At 38.2% G+C, this 25,990-nt stretch overlaps 1 long non-coding RNA gene across 4 annotated transcripts in view; it reads left to right on the forward strand.

The window, feature by feature from the left end:
* Nucleotides 1-936: 936 nt before the first annotated feature.
* Nucleotides 937-25,990, forward strand: part of LOC123791496 (uncharacterized) — a 79,403-nt gene continuing 54,349 nt past the window's right edge. The window contains exons 1-6 of one of the 4 annotated variants that reach the window (XR_015724436.1): nt 937-1,062; nt 2,767-3,707; nt 8,393-8,544; nt 12,681-12,828; nt 17,001-17,096; nt 18,271-24,614. This is a non-coding gene — a long non-coding RNA (uncharacterized LOC123791496). The remainder of the gene's footprint in view (nt 1,063-2,766; nt 3,708-8,392; nt 8,545-12,680; nt 12,829-17,000; nt 17,097-18,270; nt 24,615-25,990) is intronic. The other 3 variants (XR_015724435.1, XR_006779412.2, XR_015724437.1) reach the window with 3 other exon arrangements.

The raw sequence follows: 25,990 nt of genomic DNA on the forward strand, positions 1-25,990 counted from the left end.
GTTCAATTTATGACGCTATGCTGAAAGGAAATTAAAATATGTATTTAATAGAACGTGACAGTAACAATGATATTCTACAGATCTATGCCACTTATGAAGAAAGAGAGATCCAACTAGAGAAGTTTATGAATCTCAAAAAAAAAAAGATCTCATCATAGAACTATTACTATTATCTTTCTGATATTCTACTGAAAGTGAGACACATTCACCAATTTTCCAAAGGCAATTTCTTTTACTTCAAATAAATCTTCCTTATAGGCAATATAAATAGAATTAAACTAGTTTATAATGTTTCCATTTGTTTTCCTGCAGAATAAACTCATTACAGTTAGTCTATTAGAAAATGATATTAAAGGATTTAATTGCCTGTGCATATTAAATATGCTTAAAATTTATGAAAATAAACATTTTGAAACTGAATAAATATTCTGCAATAATATAAATGTGAATGTGGATTTAATACAAATCCATAAGGTGGTATGGATACACAGCACTATAATATACAGTATGTACCTCAAGGAAGCATATGGAAATTCTAGAGTATAGAATCTAAACCAAACAAAGGCAAAAATCCATTCTGGGTAAGACATGTGGCATTGCTACTAGATTATAAATGGCAATTTAGTTTCTTTCTTTATTTATTTGCAATTTAGTTTCCTTAGATAATATCTTTGTATAAAATATCACATTTATGATAATGAGAGGAAATTTACAACAATAGGAATGGTGTTCCTTTGGCCTGTACACTCATCCCCAAGAGAGAATGCATATTTGAACATGTGTCCTCACACTTTAGCATAACATGCCTGACTGACGGCTGTCAATTATTATAAGTTTCTGTGAAATGAAGAATCAAGTTAATAATTTAACACTAGTTAGGAATATAAACAAAACTAATGATTAAGTAAACTTAATCAAGTCCCAAAGTCCTGGAGTTGTTGAGAAATCTATCCTTGCCTTAGTTCTGGCTTCTCAAAAGCTTCTGGGAGGACCCTTTAAGTTTCAGATTTGATGGCCGGGCAAACAGTAAGAAGGAACACCTGAAACCACTTCCGAAGTCAGGTAAGGACTTTTATACAAACCTTGTGTTTATTCTCACACAACGTCCATGCAGGACTGTTTAATACATTTGTGAGAACGGATCAAAATTGCCAGAATGAAATGGGTTCAATTCAGAAAAATAAATCCAGGCTTACTTAACTTTGCAAGGTAATTTTTTTCCAAACAGGTTTCTTCAGTTTGAGTGGGAAAATGAGTGACTAATTGAATTTGAATTTTCTGTGTGCTGTGTACCAGAGGATAAAAAGTTGAAGAAACCTTGAAAAATATATTCTTGGGAAAATTTGGACTACAAATAAAAATAGATAATCTTTTTTCTAGAAAAACATTAAACCACAGAGACATAACTTTGAAGATGTGTTTTTTTTTAAAAGCCAATAAGTTATTTCCCTTTTCGGTTATCCTTTTTTCTTTCTTTTTTTTTTTTTTTAAGATTTTATTTATTATTTATTTGACAGGACAGAGACAGCCAGCGAGAGAGGGAACACAAGCAGGGGGAGTGGGAGAGGAAGAAGCAGGCTCATAGCGGAGGAGCCTGATGTGGGGCTCGATCCCATAACGCCGGGATCACGCCCTGAGCCGAAGGCAGACGCTTAACTGCTGTGCCACCCAGGCGCCCCATCCTTTTTTCTTTTTTTTAAGATTTATTTATTTGAGGTGGCAGAGGGGCAAAGGGAGGAGAGTCTTAAGCAGACTCCGGGCTGGGTGCAAAGCCGAATGTGGGGCTGGATCCCATGACCCTGAGATCACAATCTGAGTTGAAACCAAGAGTCAGCCACTTAACCAACTGGGCCACCCAGGTGCCGCCCCCTTCAGTTATTCTAAAAAACAAAACCAAACGAATTTCATAAAGTAAAATGAGCCAGCTCTTGTCATTCCTGTCTTCTTCTAAACTCCAGTCTAACTTAGAAGGCAGAAATTTCTACATAAGAGGTGCTGGGTCTCGTGTTTCTTTAATTACATATTGCCGGATTCGTTTTGTACCTCTTTATCCTGTTTTTCCTATGTCATTTCCCTGAGTAGAACACCTCAATTCTGCTTGAGGCTACTTCCCTAGAACTGCAGCAAAGATGGTGCCACACGCTCCCCCGCGCTCCTTTCACTGCAGAGGTTTAGTCATAGAACTTCTCGCGCAGGCATGCTCTCTGAAGTAAGAAATAGCTCCTTGCTCCTTTCTGATTTTCTAATAATTCGTATGACACATGGAACATAACAGATGCTCAGTAAATATTTTTTGAATAAATCAATGAGATTTAACAAAGCTCATGGAGTACTTCATTTCAGCCTGGATGTGAGGCTTCAAGGGCCTGTGCTTTAGGGCCCTGTGGTCCACTTGAAATTTCTGTGATGATGAAAAGGCTCTATATCTGCGTGGGGAGTAATATGATAACCACATGTGGCTATTAAATGTTTGAAATGTAACTAGTGTAACTGAGGAATTAAATAATCAATTTCACTAAATTTTTATTAATTCAGTTTTTAATTTAAACAACCACACGGGGCTAGTGGCTAGATAACTTTAAAGGGTCCTCCTTTTATTATCCTTCAGCCACACCTTTCCCCGTGCCAGAGGACATGACCATATATAGCCCACGTTCTCCCTTAGAGACCATGCTTCAGATACTCAGAACGCCGAAGCCCCCATCCAAACAGCCTGTGCTCACTTCCAGTGCTATGTAGCCTAATTCCGTGGTCTTCTTTCCCCAGGGGAAACCTTGCTGCTGGTGTACACACCCTATACTGAAGAAGTTTCCAGAGGATGGCAGTTTGCTGCGAGGGGCAGTTGGGTGGAAGCAGTGTGACTGGGGCTTAAACATGCAGCTGAACTGTGCCAGACGTATGCATGAGGCTCCTTGCTGTGTGGGAGAACAGGACAGGAAGCTGGGGATGGGGCTGAAAAGGTGCAGCTCTCCCTAAGCTGCCATGTTCCAGCATGCATATTTAGCAGTTTAATGATTTTATTTCAAAACGTAAGCAATAAATAAATCAATTCTCAGTTCATCATAGGCAGCACGATCCAATGACCATTCATTTATTAAGACACCAAATATTTATTGAGCACCTTCTGTGTCCCAGGAACTCTTGTTCTGAACACCAGAGATACAACAGTGAAAAAACCAAAGCTTTTGCCTTTGTGAAAATTAATAAAAGGAAACTTCATTTAGAAGGGAGTCAGGAGGCAGGCAGGGGGAACTCTCATCACCTACCACTCTTCCACAATTGCAGACCCAACTGGAAGAGAGGGGACCTTGCCTGTGGATACTACTTCACTATTCCAGCAGGAAGAAGGAAGATTTCTGCCTCCCCTGGCAACCGCCCAGCCAATGAGAGACAGTTACAGCTCAGCCAATGAGAAGCCACTATACTTACCTGCTGACTTCCCCCTTTCTCCTATAAAAGAGAGTTCTGTCCCCATCTTTGTTCTCTTGCCTTGCGTATGGTTTTGTTGTAGTTTACGGTTCTCTGCTAGTCTTGTATAAACCTATCTTTTGCTGGTAAAGTAACTGGCGGTTTTATTTTTAAGTTTAACGGTAGTTGGTGATCAGAGGTGAGATGCAGAGAAGACCCCCAACGGATTCCGGGGCAGGTGCTGGTACCCACGTCGCTGACTGGGCTCACTGCTTTCTTGCTGGCCGTGGGGTTTGAGGGTAAGTTTTCTGGAATTTGAGCTCCACGTTTTGTGTCTGAGCTCTCCAGGCTTTATTCAATATATGTTTTAAGACTTTTATAAATCTCAGAGAGTACTTGTTTGGCCTTCGGTCTGATTCCTTTTCAGAGCTGGACTGCTCCTACTGGAACTATGCTGGCCTTTGGTCTGATTCCTTCTGGAACCAGGCTGTGCCTGCAGAAACTACTGTTTTGGAATTTTTCTCTTTGTTTTAGAGAAAAACCTCCAAGAAGTCAAAATGATTTGAAGGTGCCCCTTCCTACTGGGACTCTGGCCTATTTTATGTTTAAAAAGTATAGCCTCTCCACATGCACATTGATAACTAAGTGGACTGATTTAACCAAAAATAATTGAGAACTTCAGTGGCCATTATGGGGAATTTTCGATCTCTCCAAACTTGTTTTATACAAAATTAAATTAGAAAGCTGTTTCAAAACAAAAAACCTGAATGGCATGCCTGTTTTAAACGGTACTTTGAAGCTTCCAGATGTTTTTAGGATTCTAAATGTGCCTTTTTGCAAAATACTATTTCTAAATTCACTGAGGTAAACAACTGAAAGAAGTCACAATGGCTTCTGAGGCCTCCTATCCCTCTCCCCCATCTTATTTGCCTGCAGAACCCTGGCAGCCACCTTGTGCTCAGGCCCCACCTTTGGTGCCATCTTTTTCTATTTTCTCTGCATTTCCCCATCTCCTCTGTAGCCCTCCCCAGGCCCTCATTTCAATCCTTTTGTCAAGTTTCCCTTTTCCTCTGAAACTCCCTCTGTGCCCTTCTCTCCTGAACCTATTAAAATCTCCTTTAAAGTTAAGTGTTCTGAGGATCTTGATAAAACCCAAGTTTCTTATGTTCCCTGGACTAAAGCCAAATTGCAAGCCATCGTTAAAGAGTTTCCTAAAGTGGCTGAGGACCCCCATTAGTTTGCTAAAGAATTTAACATAGTTATTCAAACTTAACAACCTGCTTTCTGAAATGTGTATCAATTAGTCCACATGCTTATTGGTCAATTAGTCCACATGCTTGTTGGTGAGGACCAGGCCAAACATTGGATGAAATTAGCCCAATGGGAACATTCTGAAAGGGTTTAGAGAAACAGACCCCTAACTTGTTTTTTTAAAAGATTTATTTATCTGAGAGAGAGTGTGACCATGGGTGCATGCGTGGGGGGAGGGGCAGAGGGAGAGAATCTTAAGCAGAATCAGCTGGAGGCAGCACCCTAGGCACGGCTCGACCTCACAGCCCATGAGGTCAGGCCCATGAGGTCAGGATCTAAGTCGGAACCAAGAATCGGATGCTTAACCAACTGAGCCACCCAGGCAGCCACAGACCTGTAACTTTTGGCAAGAGGCTAGAAACCACCTTGGAAATCTCCACCAAGCCTCACAGTAGCTTTTCTTAAGCCTGTTGATTGGAACAAAATTCAGGCTTGCACACAAAAGCCTGATGAGTCTGCTCATGATTATTACAACCAACTTCAAATTGTCTTTAAAAAAAAAATTCTGGTCATTCTTTAATGTTGAATCCACCTGGGTAGCTTTTAATTCCGTGTTTATTAATGGACTGAACCAGGAATTTTTTTTTTTTTTTTTTTTTTTTGTGAAAAAGACGAGGATGGGGAAAAAAATAAAAAGACCAGGATGCTATGTAAAACTGCCCATTGCAGACTTAGTTGATATGGAAAACCAGCTTGCTAGCATCCTAGATGACTCAGCTAAAAGACTGCTAAGGTTCTCAGTTTTCAACTCCAGCAAGTGAAGGCCCCCAAACAAAACCAAAACCCTTCTGGTTTGGGATATTCAGCAAAGAAGGCATTAAAAAAAAGAAAAAAAAATTCTTAAAAATTTAAGTACCTCAGGCACCATCAACCCTCTAGCCAGTTTTTCCGATGTCCTAATTCCCCATGACAGGGCTCTGAGGAACAACAGGGGCTCTTCTCAATTCTCCCTCTTAATCAGCTTGGAGAAACCACTCTCCAGATTGGGAATTAATCTCTCTCTGTACTGACACTGGAGCTATACTCTGGGTGCTTAGCCCCACTCCTATAAAGCAGCCCCAAAGTGTGAAAACACTTCAAATAGTAGGGGTTTCTGATAAACCTCAATAGATTCCTGTCTCTGAACCTGTTTCCTTTTGTCTAGGCCCTTTGAGAGCTACTCACTGCTTTTCTCCTTAATTACTCCACCATTATTCATTTACTGGGCCAGGATTTCTTAGAAAAGTATCATGCCAGAATTTCTTACAAAAGGGGGAAATATATCTAGAATTTGACAACAGTCATCAAAATAGCCAACCAGGGGAATTAAATGACTATTTGACATCTTTTATTCATTCTGTCTCTGATGGCACTATAGTGGAGTCTGGGGACACTGATTATTTGAGCCTATTGATCAGCTACCATCCTCTCCATAGGCAAAATCCTGAACTGATAATGGCAGAATCCTCAGTGCCCCTCCCATCAAGATTCGGATCTGTCAACACTCTTCCCATAATTAATGCCCTATAAGTAAAGAAGCCCTTCGGTTTGTAATAGAAGATTAAAAGGCTCAGGGTCTCATCCTGCACTAGTCTCTGTCACACCCCTATTTTACCTGTGAGGACGCCCAATGGCTGAGGACGAAGGTTTTCAGGACCTCTGGCAATGAATAGCACAGTTATCCTTTGGCACCCTGTTATTCCTAACCCCCATGTGCAACATCCATTCCCACTGAAAGCAAATTTTTGACTATAATTGATCTACGTAGTGTATTTTTAGTGTTCCAGTTAATCAGGATAGCCAGTATCTTTTTGGTTTCACTTGGGAAGAGCAGAAATACTGGATAGTAAGTAATGCCTGGGGGTTTTATGGAGTCCTTACTTTTCACAAACTTTAGAACCTGATTTGGGTGATGGGAAGTTTTCTGTGGGTTCTACCTTGTTACAACATATAGATGATTTGCTTCTCTGCTCTTCTCAAACCTTTTCTCAAGAAGACAGCATCCACCTGTTAAAACTTCTGGCTTTAAAGGAACATAAAGTCTCCAAAGAAAATTTGCAGTTTGCTCAAGCTCATGTTAGATACTTAGGGCATCTAATCTTGAAATAAGGGCTGTATCTGGACCCACATGAAACCCCTCATGACTCCTTAAAACTGACAGATTGCCTTTTGAGTCCCCATGACAGTTTATAGGAAACTCTTCTCACCAATGCACATTTTTCATGGTTTGCTGATGGTTCTTATTTAAAGGATGAATATAGCAAATATGGTGCTGGGTGTGCTGTTGCAACTTCCTTTAAAGTCACTGAGGCAGCACCAGTTTCCAGCACCAGCTCCTTCAGCTCAACAGGCTGAGTTACATGCTCTTACTCAGGCTTGTACTTAAGCCAGGAGAAAAAGCACAAACACATATGCTGATAGTTGGTATGCCTTTTGGGTAGCTCATGACTTTGGAATATTATGGAAACAACAAGGTGTTCTTATCTCCAACGAGAATAATTTTTAAAATGGCTCCAGTGTTCAAAATTTATGGTGCTCTACTTTTGCCAGCCACTTTGGCTATAATTAAGCTTTCTGGGCATTCCAGACTTGACTCCCTGGGGACCAAAGTAAACCACCTTGCTGATACTTCAGCCAAAAATACTTCTCACAAGAAGACCTATAGCCAAACCTCTGTCATGATCCAAAGGGATATTTTCCCAAGTTATAAGTTTTTGTAAAATTGACAAGAGATAGCCAATAATTGGCCCCAGGGAAGGAAAAACAACATGAAAATCTAATAATTCTTGGCTTGATTAAAAGAAAACACTGGTTTGGACCAAATAACAATCTGATCCTACCAGAAATCCTAAAATTCCTGCTACTTACAACTTTACATACATTAAACTGTTGGTCTCCTGACAAAATGCTAGCGTTCATGAACCAATATTGGTGAGAAAAAGTTAATTGGGCCTTAAATATGGTGATAACCACTGTTCCACCTGTCAAAAGTATAATCCAGGGAAACCTGTTTATACAAATGGACTCCATGCAGCTTCCCCATCTCATGGATATAAATATGTTTTAGTCATGATTTCTGTTTTCTCACTACACCAAGGCTTTCTCCTGTAGACAGGCCAACACTTCCGTTAGAAAAGATTACCCCTACCTAGGGAACCCTATGGAACTTCATAGTAATCAGGAAACCCAGTGTACTGGTCAGATGCTTCAACAAGTGTGTGCTGTTTGCCCAGTTTTTATGACACTTTCATTGTGTATACCATTCTCAATTGTCAAGTTTGTTGCACTCATTAATAGCACTATTAAGACTCAATTGGTAAAATGTGTAGAGACCCTCCAAATAGCTTGGCTGAAAGCATAGCCTTTGGTCCTTCTAAATCTCTACCCCCTAGGGAACTGAGACTGTCACCCTTTGAGATAGTCACAGGATGTCCAATGTACTTGGCTCCTCCTTCTTTTGATCCACAGTTAATAAAAGGAGATATACTGCAATATTGTAAAAGCCTAATTGCTCCTATTAAAAAATAACTGATTTGATAGAGCAGTCTTTTCCCATTGCCCTCTGAGGAGATGATGACCTTAAGCTTAAGGAGATTTCATCTATTGGAAAAGACATCTCCAGAAAGATTCTTCATCCTCTCTGGACAGGACTCATGAGGAACTGCTAACCAATCTTTGTGCCACCAAACTCCAGGGAACAGACTCTTGGATTCACTTGAGGCATCTAAAGAAAGTACCAAGCGCTGATTGGACCTTCATGCCATTTGGTGACCTGAAAGTAAAGATTTCCTGGAATCGAAGCAGATGACATGTGATGAGATGGCTTTCCTAAGATGTTCAGACCAGGTCTGTATGTCTTTTTTTCACTGTTGTTTCTTTTTTCTGTGGAAAAACCATGTCTTTGTCTGCATTTCCCAGGCCCTTGTGAAAAGGGGAGACCCCTTCTTTTGATTATGGCCTTTCAGAAACAGCCTCATTATGATCTTGGGACAAGGTAATTTTCACTTGCTTTTTCTGAAGGTTTAGAAGGTGGAGAATTCATAAAAGTCTTTTTTCATCTGAACTATTAACTGACTTTGGATTCTTCTCCACATTCATGGTCTCTGAATTTGCAACCTTATAGGCTATATGTATGATCAATAACATATTTGGTTCCAAACAGTTCTTTGAGATGATACTGTTTTAAAACATCTTGAGGTTTTACTATTCTGCAGAAAGTTCATAAGATATTGCTTCGTCTTTATATCTAAACTGTATCTTCCCAAAAGAACTCAGTTAATTCTTTAAGGGAGCTTTTGGCAGCATTCACTAGTCTGCTGTCATTGTTGCTTTAAGTGGATACTTAAGGAGACATACATGACTCTGAGTTTGCCTTTATAGGGAGAACCTTTCTCCCCTAAGTTGGAGTAAATGCCAATAAATATTTCAGTTGGCTACTTTCATCCCTAGAGCCCTGATTTAGAACCATGATACAACTTGGAATTGTTATGTTCCTTCTGTTTTGTATAATTATTTTAAGTTTTGTATTTTGTTGACTGTCGAGGTTTAAAAAAAAAAAAAAAAAGATGTACCCAGTAAAGTAATGCTGGCTCAGTGCTTTGAGATGATCTCCAACACTTAAGATCTTGGAAGATACAGACTTTAGGTTGGAGTACGTGAAAATTTCTCCCTCCTGACCTTCCTTGTTACTCAAACGTGGCCTTCATTGGTTTCCAACTGCTATGCACTCGCCTTCTGATGTAGGACATGATAACTACCAAAGGTCCTCCTTATTACTGAGGGACAAACCACTAAAATAAAGAAACTGGCTGTTGATTAGTGATGCTTTCAAAGAAAGATCATGATCCAAAGGGGGTTATGTGAAAATTAATAAAAGGAAACCTCACTTAGAATAGAGTCAGGAGGCAGGCAGGAGGTTTCTCATGCCCTTCCGTGCTTCAACAATTGCAGACCCAACAGGAAGAGAGGGGACCTTGCCTGTAGATACTACTTTACTATCCCAGCAGGAGGAAAGAAGATTTCTGCCTCCCCTGGTAACAACCCAGCCAATGAAAGACAGTTACAGCTCAGCCAATGAGAAGCCACTATAGTTAGAACTCCCAGTTCACTCCAATAGACTTTTTGCTTATAACAGCCTTTCCCAACTTCTCCTTTCCCCTATAAAAGAGTATTCTCTTTGGACTTTTCCTGTGGTTTTGCTGTAGTTCGTTTGTCCTGAATTGCAGTTCTCTGCTATTTTTGAATAAACCCATCTTTGCTGGCAAAATAACTGGTAGTTTTGTTTGCAAGGTTAACAGCCTTCATGGGGCTTATATTCTTTGAAGAAAAAAAGCAAATAAGCAAAATAAATGTGTGTGTGTGTGTGTGTGTCTAAGAAAATTAAGGCATCCTGAAAGGATAGAGAGTGACAGAGGTAGTCTTTTAAATAGGTTGTCCAAAGAACATCTTTCTGAAGAAATTACTTTTGAAGAAAGATATAAATGAAAGGAAGAAACAATAAAATATCTGGGGAAAGAGTTTTCCAAGCAAGGGATCAGCAAGTGCAAAGACCCTGAGGTGGGGGACATGCTGTCGTGTGCCAGCAGTAGCAAGGGGGTCAGTCTGCTTGGAGTGCAGTAAAGTCGATTAAAATGAAGTGGGGGGGGCAGCTGAAGTGCACATCACATAAGGTTGTACTGGCTGTACTAAGGACTTAGGATTTATTCTAGGTTTGATGGGAAGGCATTGGAAGATTGCAATCAGGGTTATTATGGTATTTGCATTAAAAAAAAAAACACTCTGGCTGCTTTTTGGAGAATTAGTGGTAGGGGTGCCAGAGTGGAAGCAGGGAGACCATTTTATTGGCTCCCACAGTAAGTCAGGTGGAAAATGCAGGGACTTTGATTTGGACTGTCAACAGTGATATCTCAGTGGCAATGCATAAGTTTAAAAGGACACAATGAACCTCTTTCAATCCTGTCAGTATGGCTTTGCAGCTGCATGTGTGACCTCATTTGGAAATAATGTCAAAAGTCTAAATTTGACATCTTTGTGACTGTGAGTCCAGAGTCGAAAAGACCTTCTACTTACCCCCTTGATGACCCTGGAACTGCCAATATTAGCCTCGTGGAAGTGGTTGTACCTCTGTCTACATACCAGGACAGTTTTGTGGATGTCAGTGGAGCCTGGACTCACTGCATTACAACACTCAGTGAGTCTACTCGCAGCACTTCTGTTTCCAGTGCAAAGGCCCTGTCAATCTTTCTTGGTGGTGACATGAATCTCTTTTCACAGACGTGGGTACAAATTGCCCTCAAGAACTTTTCATGCCTTCCTGAGCCATTGCTTTTTCCTCTGCCCAGGCTTTCAGATCAACTAGGAAGCTGTGGTCACACTTTGTGGAGGAAGGGGAGAATTAAACTACCCCAGCCCCATATTTTCCCCTTACAAAGTCTGTCTTCTCTAAACAGCCAGCTTGAAGTAGCTTAGAGAGAAGCTGAAAGACTTTTCCCTCAGTCTTTTCAGAATCTCCCATAAAAGACAAGTAAAACCTTAGAAAAAAAGAAAGGAAAAGAGCAGTTTTATATATACATTTCTATGCCTTTTCTAAAGGTTTTGTTATATTAATTTTTTGTATTTTTTTTTGAGTCACTTGCTGTGATGTGGAATTTTTTTCCCTTCCTACTTTCCTCCAAGGACATAATATTATTGCAGGCTTTCTACTAAAAGATAAAATTACTGCCACAAGTAGTGTGAAGTCACAGAGAGATCATATTCCAGATGGAATAGTTTCTGAACAAAGAGGATGCTTTTTAAAGATTCTACTAAATGTGACTTTTCAAGGGCCAGTGTAGGCAGTCTAGACGCTAAAATTACCCAGCCCATCTATGGATGGGAGGGGCTGTAGCTCTCTGGGAAGACCTCCAACTACACACAGGGCAGTCTGCTGACAGCTGGGAAGAGCTTACTCTGAGGGTCAAACTGCAGAAACATAGTTTCCTCTCCTGTCCTATCACCTCGATTCTGAGTGACTTTCATATATGAAATACGTGGAAAATAAAAAAGTATTCTATTTATCTTATAGTTTCAGTGTTTCAAAGTACTCTCACATTTATTGCAACAAAACATATGAAGGCATCTTGCAAATTGTAAAGCACTATGCAAATGGAAGTCGTTAGAATTGTTACTGCCTCATTTTTTCATAAAATCCTGGGAAAGACCGGTGTTAATACACCCCTATCATATGAGGAGGAAATTGGGATAAGATCCGAAGACGTTAGCTCCATGTCCTTTGAGTGAATGATTTGGGGATTACAGAGAGCCAGTTAAACATTCTTTGTATCAACTCTATTCTAACCTTAAACTGGATTTGATAATAGGTCTAATTATGAACAGAAGGATAAAGGAAGTGACATGATCCCATTTGCATTTGCACGGACACAGAGAATACATTGTAGAAAAAGCTGGTGGTAGGAGAACCAGTTCGTAGGTGGTTGTGGTAGAGCAAGTGAGAGAAATAAGTGGACCTGGGTGAGGTTGGTCTACACTGGGTTGTGGAGATACGGCGATATTGAAGAGACATTTTGAAGCTAGAACTCATAAGTTCTTGTGATGAATGTGGGGCCGGGCCGGGGGCGGGGGGAAGGCGGAGACTGAAAGGAAAAGTCTCTGGCCATGATTGTGATGTCATGTCCTAAGATGCAAAACAGAGGAAGCATGGGTTTAGGGAAGGAAGATAATAAGTTACATTTTGGACATGTTGGGTTTTAGGTGTCAGAGGGACACATAAGAGGAGTCAGTGAACAGTGGACATGGATACATGAGTCTGGCATACAGGTTAAACATATCTTAGCTAGAAATATAAATTTGGGAAGTGGCATATTGATGTTAAGTGGAGGTCATATTATTAAATTGTGTGAAGCAGGGGAGGATGTCTATCTTGTGAACCTGTTTTAATAATGCATGAAATGTTTTTGTGTGTTTCTATGTTCGTTCTTCTAAAGAGTGAGTGCATAGCTTTTTTTCACATTCATAAAGGCATCAGTAACAAGCAATCCAAAACAGTTGTGAAGAGGACCCGGGATCAAACACTGAAACACACATTTTGAAGAAAGAGTCTTCAAAGGATATTTTGAAGGAGTGGCCAAATAGGTGAGAGAAAAGCTAGAATCCTGTAAGTCAAGGGGTGACAGTGTTTCAAGAATATGGGTGCTGCAAATGATGTCAAATAGTGCAAAAAGTTCAAATAAAAGGAGGGTGGAAAGGGTACCTTCAAGGTACCTTGTCAAGAGCGATTTATAATGAACTGGTGGGAGTAGAAATCTTCGTGTTGGCGGGTAAATGATCTGCAAGCAAAACCTTGTCCTTAAGCCTACATAGAAACCCAAAGCAGCAGAATTTACATTGGGTCCTGAAACATAAACTTACAGATAATGTATTTTCATAACTACAAGTTAGCACTCAGATGACAGTCGAACTGAATTCAGTTCTATTGAGGGAATCATCTGGCTGGACAATGGCACTTTTCATTGCTTCTTACCTCCTTGGGGATCACAGTGGACCCCCCTTGTAACTTTAGAGAGTTTGCAATTTCCTGGCAAGAGTCTAGACTAAGTCATTCTGAAACTAGTTATTATAATTACTGACTAGATGGTTTGAGGAGATCATCCTGATAAACCAAAGACTTTGTTGTTTAAAGTTTTATTTTTCAAATGATTGCTTTGGCATCATAAAGGCAAAACATTGTTAGAGATAGCTTTTTAAAAAATAGAACGATTCAATAAAAGGATGAGGACTATGCTGAAAATGTGGTTTGTTTTCCTTGATAACACAAAGCTTTAAGAAGATGCTTTTCCTATGAATCCTATTATGGCAGAATTGAAAAGTCTTTCCTCTCTCCCCACACGTATTACCATTATAGTTCATGAAATACTTTGGTGTGCTTACTCTTTTATATGTCCACGTCCCTCTACTCTGTTGTAAGCCTCTTGGGAGCAGGGACTGTATCATATTCATCTTTATATCCCCAATCACTAGCAAATAATTAGGACTTAATAAATGCATTGACTGAATGAATGATTTTTTATTATCTACCCAAATATATCTATTAGCCTCATTTTGAATTTCCATTTATACAATAAGAATTGGAATTTTTCTGTTGTCTTATAGAGATGACTATTTTCCCCACAATGCATTTGGAATATTATTAATAAGACAATGGAAAAGAAAATGTCACAATTCATTTGAAATGCAAAGAGCAAATAAACAGCAGTTAAATAACAGACATTAAATGTTGCACATATGTCAAGTAATAACAAGAATGCTTTTTCCAGAATTTGAAACATTGATGAGTGAGATTGCTGTGGCATTAGAATTTTTTTAGGCTAAAAAGGAGCCTGATGCAAATTAATATTCTATGCATTAGAAGAAAGGAGAGTGCAGCGAATTGGTAGAATCAGTTCTACTGACAGAAGACTCCACAACTTCAAAGTTTGCTATTTGACACTTTTATAAGGAGCTTGGAAAGCATATGGCTGGGAGAGAGAACAAGGATAATTTTCTTTGGTTGCAGTGGTTACACTTTTCATTGCTTCTTACCTCCTTGGGGATCACAGTGGACCCTCTCAGGAAGGACTTACTACTATGCTAAAACAACACATAATTTGACAAAGAATAACACACATACATGCCATTGGGTAAATTCATTGAATTGGACATTTATTTGTCTAACTCAGTCTTCAGACATAATGAAAGGGGCAATGAGACTTTTCATAGTGATTTTGATATAATTAACAATGATATGTGGAAGAATGAAACCTCCGTTGCACTTTCTAAAAATTTTTAATATGGCAAGATGTATTTCATTTGATGTGTAACATTAAAACAAAATTTGGATAATACGCATCCCAAAATTCTCATGGAATTAAAAAATGTGGGATGATAGTCTTTAGCATGACTTTGTAGGATACCAAGTTATATATCCCTGCAATATTTAATAAGAGACTTCACTGAAAGTGTCAAGGAATGACAGTGGTTATTCCTTATTGATTATGTCACCATACATCTATTGGGTGCTATGTCCTGATACCACTCCTCTAAAAAAGCAATTTAAAGATATAAAATGTATTTTTTTTAAATAGAAAACCATGCAAATATTTATCTTCTTATTGGAATCCTGGGTGAACTTTTCTTTAATTTTTTTAAAATTATTTATTTATTTATTCGACAGAGATAGAGACAGCCAGCGAGAGAGAGGGAACACAAGCAGGGGGAGTGGGAGAGGAAGAAGCAGGCTCATAGCGGAGGAGCCTGATGTGGGGCTCGATCCCGTAAGGCCGGGATCACGCCCTGAGCTGAAGGTAGACGCTCAACCGCTGTGCCACCCAGGCGCGCCTGGGTGAACTTTTCTATCTATAACATCTGCCAGGAAATCTTACAAGAATAAGTTTGCTTGCGAAATTTCTGACCCTTGTTCTTGGATGATATACTGTGATGTCAATAATATTTGCAGCTACCATGTGAACAGCTTTTCCCACAGAGATTCTTAAGTCAGAATCTGTGAGGAGAAGTTCTTTTTCTTCTGATCATCTAAGTACATCAGAATGAAGCTGCTGTGATGAATTTTCCATCCTTAAAATAAATGTGCTTGGAAAAGAGCTACCTCAAGGGAATGGCTTTCTGCATATACTTTTACTTTTAGAGAAAAATGATTAGACTCCCTTCCCAATTCTCCCCACCCCAAAAACAGAGAAAATGAGATCATATTGAGTGCAATTTTAAAAACTGAAGATTTCACTGTATGGTTTTATTTGATCTCGTTTATCTTTCCATATTTATATATCTAGACCTGACCTCACCTGACCTCTAGACTCAAAAGACCAGCTGCCTGCTTGATATCTCCACTAGAAGTTAATAGGCATCTCAAACTTGGCATGTCCAAAACTTGGTGCTTGATTCCTGCCTCTTCCAACAATTTCCTTTCCCATAGCCATCTCTCTTAGCAAAATGTACCACTATCCCTCCACCCAGCAACCCAGGGAATAAACCTAGCAATCACCCCTCACTTCATAATTCCTTTACGTGCAGTCAGTTCTTCAGAATTGCTTCAAAACCTATTCTGAATAGGTTTCTCATCAGCACCTTCCACAGCTACCAACTCCGTCCAGACCACCATCATCTCTTTAGGAGACAAAGACCTCCTACAATTGATCTCCCTCCTTCCATATTTGCTTCTTTATAGTCTATACTCAGTAAATAATTTTTTGGAAATCTAAATTGGAGTGTACATTCACTGAATTAAATCCTCTCATGGCTTCCCACTGCCGCCTCCTTCCACAGTCTGCAAAGCACTATGTGATTTGGATCTTGCCCACTTCCCCGACCTTGGTTCATTCCGTTTGCTCTCTCATGATGTTCCCACAAGAGGGCCTGCCTGTGAACACAGCAAGCTCACACCTCCTTAAAGCAGTTGAGTCTAGTGTTCCAGATCTTCACATTTGTTTGGGTTTTTTTTTTTTTTTGAGGGGGTGCTCATTTAGAGGTCGACTCCAATGTGCCTCCTCACATGTCTTCCATGACCATGTGATCTAAATCTTAACCAGAAAACTTTCTATCTATTACCCTATTGGGTTTTTTCATAGCTCATCACAATCTGATAATTTCTTTTTTAGTTTATTGTTCAACTCTCCAAAGTAAAAAATATCCTCAACTACAATATCCATAGCAGCTGCAATAGTTTTGGTCCATAGTTAATGCTTGTTCATATTTGTTGAATGAATGAATGAATTAATGAAAGAATAAATGAAGCCCCAGAAGTTAGCAATCAATAACATTACTAATAGAAACAGCAGGCTGAGCTTTTGTGCAGTAATTATTAATGTATCAACTGCAAAGGGCCTAATAATCCAGATGATAGTATTTCAGTGGTCAAAATCATTGTACTAGTTCCGGGAACTAGATCCCTGAAGAATCATAATACATTAAAATCAAATTTTTTGAGGTTGTAGGTTGAGATAAACTCTTAAAAAAAAAAGCAAACCTGGAGATGGGTTAAGAGAGGCTGACAAGGGAGCAAATATATAGAGTGAATGGAGTGAGAGCTGTTCAAAGTTCTGGTAGTGAAGGATACCTTGAAGTGGAAATTCAAGTGAGAAGAGCAGCCCTTAAGAGACTCTTTACCTTGGCTGACCTGAATTGAATTGAGATCACAGTAAAGGTTTAGGGGTAAGCTTAAGAATTAACTTGTACAGTAATATCTTATAAATATAGCAAGCATTAGGAATAATTTTCTTTTTTAAAGGATCTCTCACTTTTTATTTTGATAGGTAACTTAAAGAAGCAAGAAAGAGAACAGTCGGGGAGTATGGGAAACAAAGTCTCCAAAAGCAATATACAAAATGTATAAATTTGCAAAAGAAAAGGTGAGATCCTGACAAGGTCCAAAAAGATATAAAACAGTAGATGGTGACCTGGACTCATAAGGGGTGATACCAAATTTAGAGTTAGAGACACACTCAAGCAATCCTAATTATCCATGGCAACATGGCAGGTGTTAACCCTGGGATGCTTCTCCTCATCACCCAGCAGTCAGAATTCAATGTGTGAATTTGGAATAGAAACTCATTTCGCTATCACACAACATAATTATGAGGTAAATTTTCTGGAAAAACAATGCATGTAATAGATTCCAAAGTCAAGTGGAAGTGATTTTTAAATCATTTGCTATTTTGGGTTATTCAAAATAACCAAACATTGATTTTATAGCTATATCATCACATAGTTGAAATGAATGAAAGAATAAATGAATTTATATACAGTGAAACATTAGATTGGGGGTGGTAATTGGCTGCAAATAGAAAAGTGGGGCAGTTCGATATGTAAGCTCTCATTTCTAGCATAACTTTATGTTTTAAAATTTACAAATGTTACCTATATAACACATATGCGTATATATAAAATCAAATGGATTTCATGCTAGAATGCCCCTGACAGATTATCTAGTCAATTCCTTCATCATTATAGGCAGAAATACTCAGTTTTACCATTAAACATGTACTCAAACATGTGATCAAAATTATTGTGTAAAGCGTGACTAAGGAACTTTAACCCAGAGAGGATGTTGGTTTCACTCAAGGTCACACTATTGGTTTCGGGTGGAACTGGCGTGGCTCTTGACTCCTAGGGTAATAGCCTCCTAAGAAGAGTACATTGCCATCTCCGTCATTGGGTAACTCAAACCAATTTAGTTAGAACAATTTAAATAGATTATTTCTCTATCAGGTGATTATTTTATTATTATTACCTTTTCATGGTCTCCTAAAAGCACCTGTTAGGAAAGAAAGCAAGAAGTTGGTCATTTTTCCTAATGTTCTACTTAAAATAATTTAATAAAAATCCTAATATTTGAAGGGAGTAGGCTTCAATTCCAGGCCTATCTTTATTCTTTGGCCCACATAACTATGGAGAACTTGTATCCCTAACAAAATTATACTGTAAGTTCAGCGTCCTTAAATTAAATACGTTTAAAATGTGCTGTAAGAATTTGTCACTTTTTCATATTTTTTTAACGAAAGTGTATGTCTTTATTTCTTTTAGGAACTCTGGGAATACAGAAGCGACTGTTGACACCTGATTTCTCTTTGGCAGATGACCAGATAGTATCAGCATTAACAACGTGCAGAAAATGCCAAACGCGGGGGAAATGACAACTGTGCCAGATGATTTAATATCGAGTAAAGATAAAGGTTAACAGAACTGATCTTTTCCTCTTAGTTTGCAAAATAAGTTAAAAATGCTTTTTGCCTTTGCAAAATACTTTACAAAGCATGGCTTTAAAATGAAAAGAGAGATTTTTATATATGTTCTGTAAAAGTGCTATTATACACCTGATAGTCACAAAGCAGTTATGCTCAGAATATGTTTAATAGTAAAAGGAGATATTTAAGCCCAACATTTGGGGAAAAAGTAAATAATGAGAATCAGATAACTTCTTCCACTAGCTTGAACAATCATAATCAAACCTGGGAATGTTTTAGATATGGGCTCCTAACCAGTCTTCTTCGCTCTTACTTCTCACCAAAGGGGCCTGGTGGCAGAAGAGGACAGATGAGCTTGAATGCAACATCATGCTTGTCAGCAAAGCAGACTGGCTATGGCTTCTACACTCATTTTATATTTTTATTCTCTTTAACGAGAATATCTTCAGAACTTTCTTTTAATTTCAAACATAAGAAATAGCCAATGTGATAACTTAAAAAAAATGCAGAAAGGCACAAAGGAAAAATGAAAATTTTAAAAATGAAAATCATCACCAATCTGACTACCCAGATATAATCCCTGTTAAGATCTGGGTATATCATGACCATTAAGTTATGCCGTATATTCTGTTTTTACTCTTCTTATCAATTATGTTATAGCCAATTTCTCATTTCTGTATTCTTTGACACCATCCCTTAAATGGCTGCATGCTATTCCGTTATATGAATATACTATAACTTAGTTAACCAGTCTCCAAAAATTAAAGATCTAGACTTTTATTTTTTGCTATTATTGATAATATTAGCACATTAATTTTTATTCTTTGGTATTCTAACTTTTTTCAAATAGGGATGCCATGTAAAGGAAGAATAAGGAAGTATCATCTATCCTATTTTTATGAATAAAAACAGTCATTGGAATAAAGGGTCATAGAAGTTATGAAAAGTATCTTTTGACAGTTTAGCATAGCTTGATATAATATTCAATTAATCATTAAATTTGGTCTGGTTTACTAAAAGGTATATATATTTTTTTAGACTCTGAGTTGTGGTTATACCATATAACCATAATATTAGGAAAATCAGTACATTTTTGCAAAGGTTTTTGTCAGGGATAGCTGTGAAGTTTGTACAGAATCTTCATTAGCAGTCTATTAAATACAGAAACACTGTGGTTGGGCTTTGAAGTAAAGTTAAATTGGCAAAAGTTATAAATCTATATGATCTCCTAATAACAAAAGGAACTAACAGGAACCATATCTTGAAGGCAATTCTTGTATCAAACCATGTATTTTTAAATGTGATATTGCATTGTTTATTAAAAAATGAAGCCTTTGGGAAATTTTGACCAGGGAAAGGAATAAAGACTGCTCACCTACAACACCTGTAAACGATGGCTTAACATAGTGATGTGGTAGAGCTGCATTTGAATGTGTATTTAAGGAATAAGGATAAAATCCAAGTAAATACATTTTCTGAGATATAGTGACACTGGTGAACTGACTTTAACCATGGAATAACTGAATTTGTTAACAAACAAGATTCTTTCTAATGAGTTTATTTTATGTAAAACCATGTCCTGAGCATTTCTTATCCCCCTAAAACGCAAGGCTTCTCACTTTACTATCCAATTTTCATGGACATTAAACTATATGAACTAAACACACACATACACACACACACGCAAAGAATTTCTGCAAATCTGTAACACCTTTCTTTACTACCTTGATGAGTTCCACTGAGGTCAGTTTATAAACTAAACATTATGAGTGGAGATGTTCCCATATTAGAGTTATGAAATAGGTTAATAATTTCATATTAGATGCTATTGCTCTTCCGGGCAGGTATATTTCATAGCCAATAACACAAAATCAAGAAACACATCCATACCAAGAACACATTTTGTTGCTATCTTTTAAGAAAGGAAATATTATTTCTTTTCCCTGGAATTAATTTCTTGACTCACAGCTGTAGTAACTTCCATTTTTCCTTCCCCAAACCTAATACAAATTCCACACATATTATGGATCAGAACGTAAACCTTTTGAAAAATCTATATAAACCAGCTGTTTACAAATTTTCTTTTTTTTTTGTCCTGTTGGATAGCTGCAAGTGTGTTTTTACATAGACCCAGACATGCTGAGAGAATTCTCTATAGCCACATCCAGCACACTGTGTCATACAATATTGTAAAAAGGTACATATTGTTTTCAGATCAGATTATTTAAAGCAGATGCACATTATGATAATCTGATAATACCCAAACAAATCTATACATTGTCACATCTTTGAACACTTTGTGCACATTATACAGATCCTACAAATACATTGTGCATTTTGAGATTAACATGACCAGTGGATAATGATGTCAGCAACACTGCAATATTAAAAATATGAAAAAATATTCCTGTTGCATTTGCTCTCAATACGGAGATACAGTGCTGGCATCAACTTAAAAATTCTGTATTCTTTGCTACCAGAATACATCTCCATAAACAACCACTGTTTAAGACACTAAAACATCAGATCAGCATATATATACATATATAAACATATATACATTAAGATAAAGTTATTAAACTCATTGATTTTGCAAAAAATTTTAAATAATAATAATTTCTTTGATTATACACATGAAAATGTTTTCCCCAGCCTGTTCCCAATCTATATGCTCTAATCACATAAGTGTGTAGAAGAGGAAAAGAGCTGCATGTGATGCACAGTAAAATATTAGCTATAAAATCTGAAACAATTCTTACACCTTGATAGTACTGTTGTTTAACACAAAAGTAAACATTCTTTTTTCTCTGTTCCCTGAAAACTATGAAACTACTAGCCTAGCCCTCTTAGTACATCTGTAGGAAGCAATATTGGTCATTTTTAACAAGTATTCCAAAACTATAATGATGTAATTGGAGGGATTTTTATATGAAAAAAAGTAAAGAACTTAATTTCTACAAAGTAACTTAGATAGATTACATAGATTTGAAAATGAATAAATGTGTAAATGACCATAGCAGTCATGTGGTTTATAACTATCAACATGGAGTCTGATAACCTGAATATGAGTTCTAGGTGGAGAAGAGAGTAAAGGGAATTCATGGATGTTGGCTGTCTATGCTCTGCTGTATCCTAGATGTTTGTATATCTCATGTCTGTTCATCCTCATGTCTCTGTAGGGCAGATATCATGTGTTCCATTTGACAGTTGTGAAGACAGAAGCTCGGTGGTTTCATGCAACTCATTCCTTCTTTTTTTTTTTTTAAGATTTTATTTATTTATTTGACAGAGAGAGAGAGAGACAGCCAGCAAGAGAGGGAACACAAGCAGGGGGAGTGGGAGAGGAAGAAGCAGGCTCCCAGCAGAAGAGCCTGATGTGGGGCTCGATCCCAGAACGCTGGATGTGGGGCTCGATCCCAGAACGCCAGGATCATTCCCTGAGCCGAAGTCAGACGCTTAACAACTGCGCCACCCAGGCGCCCCATGCAACTCATTCCTAATGACATTGCTAGGATGGGAAAGTGAATTTACAGGCAAGATCCATCCTTGGTCCATTACACCACTCATTCTCTGGCTCTAACCCTTGAAATTGAACTTTTTTGCATATTAGTTTCCTCATGTGTGGGAGATGAAAAGAAATACTGCATTACCTATCTCCCAAGGTGTTTTAAGAATCAAATGCAATGTGAAACAACTTTGAAAACTATGCGGAGTGCTCCAAACATAAGACTTAACAGAATAAACAGCTAGGTTTTATTGGCAATAAAAGCTACAACCTGCATTCCACCACAGTTCCTTCTTTTCTTCTCTTCCCATTTGTTCTTCTAGCCCCTCTCCCCTAATTCATTTCTTCCCCTACAAGTGAAAATCCTTTCTGGCAGTTTCAAGTTGCCCAGTAAGAGCGCTGAACTGAGACACTAGAATGTACTCTTTCTCTTCCCCTGTTTAGCCTTCATTTTCTTCTGGCTGTTGAGTTAAGGGCTGTTTTCAACTTCCAGAGGCCACCACAGCCTTTGGCTGTGGTCCCCTTTCTCCATCTTCAAAGCCATCAGCAGCACACTGAGTGCTTCCCATGTCACCTTTCTCTACTGCCACGTTTAGGGACTTGTGTGATAAGATTGGGTCCAGTATAATCTCCCCATCTCAAGCCTTAATCACATCTGCAAAATCTCTTTTGCTGTGTAAGGTAAAATAGTCACAATTTCCAGTTTTTAGAGCATGGGGGGAATCATTATTCGGCCTGTGACACAGCTCCTAATGATATTCTTTTTTTTTTTTTTTTTTTTTAAAGATTTTATTTATTTATTTGACAGAGAGAGAGACAGCCAGCGAGAGAGGAAACACAAGCAGGGGGAGTGGGAGAGGAAGAAGCAGGCTCATAGTGGAGGAGCCTGATGTGGGGCTCGATCCCGTAACGCCGGGATCACGCCCTGAGCCGAAGGCAGACGCTTAACCGCTGTGCCACCCAGGCGCCCCAGCTCCTAATGATATTCAAGCTAAAGAATCAGCTATTCCAAAGGCAAGCTCTGTTCCTGAACTTTTCAGCTATTGAGAGGAAAAATCCCATTTTTCTATCAATGTAGCTTGAGTTAGGTATTTTGTCACTTGCAGCTTAAAAAGCCCTAACTAATACATAATGTGACTGGAACTCAGGCTTTTTTATTGTGTGTATTTGTATCCTGAAAGCATACTCTTTGGGGAATGTTGATTTTTTTTTTCCAACTCCCTGTTTTTATAGAGGAAACCAAGACCCCAAAGAAGAAAACCAGTTTTCTCAAGGTCCCAAACCTGTTCATTTCAGAATCAACAACGAATCTCTAAATTCCAGGCTCTCACTATAATGCTTGTATATATGAGAATTTTTGCTTTTATCATGGATGTCTAGCTTCCCCTGCAATGGCCAGCCACCTCAACACCTCCTTCGGTAAAGATTTGCCCAGTCCCTCTCTGGGCCCCAACAGGCTATGTGGATTTTATTTCCAATTGCAGCTTCTGCTTTTCTGTCTAGCTAGAGAAAGTCAATTGACTACTTGACTGTTGCACTGATTATTTACTCATTCATTTGTTCTTTTTTTAAACAGAATTACTTAGTCGGCGCTAGTAAAATAAGTTGCCATCTCGTATTTGTTAGACATTAATTAAATCTCCACATATTTTTATGTCTTTTCTTTTTAAAGAAATGAGAGAGGGGCACCTGCGTGGTTCGGTCAGTCCTGCGTCCAACTCTTGCTTTCGGCTCAGGTTGTGATCTCAGGGTCATGAGATGGAGCCCCGCAGCAACAGGGAGTCTGCTTGAGCACCTCCTCCCTCTGCCTCTCACCCCACTCACACACTCTGTCTCTCTCAAAATAAATACATCTTAAAAAGAAAGAAATGTTAGAAATCTTTAATAACAATATTGTCATCTTCCCGTGCAAGTGTCTGTTAACTGTTTTAGTTCCTGATGGCCTGGGCCAAGGTGACCTTGTTCAGTTCCTAGTCGGGAAGTGTATCTGTTTTCCTGGCAAGGATATAAGAATGCACAATGGAAAAGAATTTCTAATTTCTGAGACTGAGAACAGCTTATTCTCACAGCCACTCATGACTTGCTCAAGAGGTGTCTGTGATGTTTGATTCTGTTGCCAGATATCAGGAATGGATTTAAAAAATGAAATAATAATACATTAGCATTAAATAAACTTAGGACATTACAGAGTTAAATTCTATATTAAATATTACACCAACAAATTGCAAACAAATTGTTTATTTTTTGAAAGGACAGAAGCAAATATGTGCTACCTGGTGTTTTTCTCTCTTCCTAACTTCTTCTTTGCTCCTCATACTGCCAACCTAAGTGTGTCCTGACACAGGGTTCCCTCCCAGCCTGGCAAACTCAGAATCCCAAAGCTGCCTTATCATGCTCTCCAGTGACCATCGACGGTAAGGTTTGTGGGGACCAGATGGTTCCACGATGAATGGAGAAGGAAGGGTTGCTCCCTTCAGGTCTCTCCAACAAATTGCTGTGCTTTCCATACCCAGGCCAGAACTCACTGTCAGAATATTTATTTTTTTCCTTGTCTAGCCAGTGCTCCTGCCTCATTTCCAAAAAAACAGGTTTTTTTCTTCACATGGAGATGTCATGTACAAGTTATTGCTGATTTCTGAGACTTTGCTTTTCCCACTGCTGCTAAATTTTAAAAAAAGGTATGTGTTGTTTTATTTCCATCCATTTTCAATTTTAGTAGATATAAAATTGTGTCTGTCTATCTATCTATCTATCTATCTATCTATCTATCTATCTATCTACCTACCTACCTATCTACCTACCTACCTACCTACCTCCTCATGGTTAATAAGAGATGAAGTCCACAGTCAAACTGCTTAAGTTTGAATTCTTGCCCCCTTGCTTGCTAACTGTGTGATTCTAAGCAGGTTATTCAGCTTCCGTATTCCTCGGTTATGTCAGCTGTAAAATGAAAATAATAATGCCTTCGAAGCACCTGAGTTGTTGTGAGGCTGACCTAAGATAATACACACAGGGTGCTTGGACCAGCATCTAATTTGCAGTAGTGCTTAAGAGGTGTTGGTTATTTGTTGTTGTTGTTGTTATTTAAGAAGTAAGTTCTGTGTCTACTGTGAACCAAGGAAGCAGATAAACTCTAGGTAGAAGCAAAGAGAATAATAAAAGAGGAAAAAGTAAATATATGTAGGTTACCAGGAAGAAAACAAAAGAAAGAAGCTTAAGACCACTAATTTTTTCCTCTAAACCACAAGAGGCTGTGGCACGTCCTTCCAATAAGCCCCCATCTTTGGGCTTTCCCATACAAGAGGATTAGATTCTGTAGCTGGAGAATGCTAATTTGAGGAATTCTCTGGTTAAGAGGGCTTCTGAGGACTAATTTGGTTGCCTCATTACTATACTTAACATTATTTCTATGGAAAGTACATTCCAGATTACAAACTAACCAAACTATGAAAGGACTTTGAAAATGAGACCCATGAGTAAATTAGGAGAGCCAATAGAGTACATTTTTGTTTGAGGAGGAGAAAGGAGTGTAGGTGCCACTTGGATGGTTATGGTCTTGTCACCATCATGCTAGATGTTTTCTGCTTTTTATACAAAAAAGAAATCAACATGAATTTTTAAATTTTGATTTAATTTCAAACAAGGGTAGAAGTAATGTCTTCACTAAACATTTATAGATGAAATCTTTCATTATATTTGTCTTTTTTATAGAATAATAACTTCAAAAGAGAATTTTTAAAGTATATAATGAATTTGGCATTATAACGAAATTCAGGAAATAGTTCCAATTTTAAAGACACAAGAAAAGGAGGGAAATCAAGATGATGATTATCAATCATTGCAGAATAATCTGAGGAAATAATTATTTCGAAAGTACAGTTGTAGCTGACAAAAAGTGCTCTATGTTGTAAATTGTTGTTCTTTATTTTTTCAGATTTTACTTTTAGAAAAATTATAATTTAACTTTTGGTTAACATATCTTTATATGTACGTGATAGAAAAATAGTATACTTAACAAAGAAAGACTTAATTGATACACCAAAAGTCAATCTGT

Source organism: Ursus americanus, chromosome 5 (genome assembly GCF_024610735.1).
Source record: "Ursus americanus isolate L20-20 chromosome 5, mUrsAme1.1.p, whole genome shotgun sequence".
NCBI lineage: Eukaryota > Metazoa > Chordata > Mammalia > Carnivora > Ursidae > Ursus > Ursus americanus.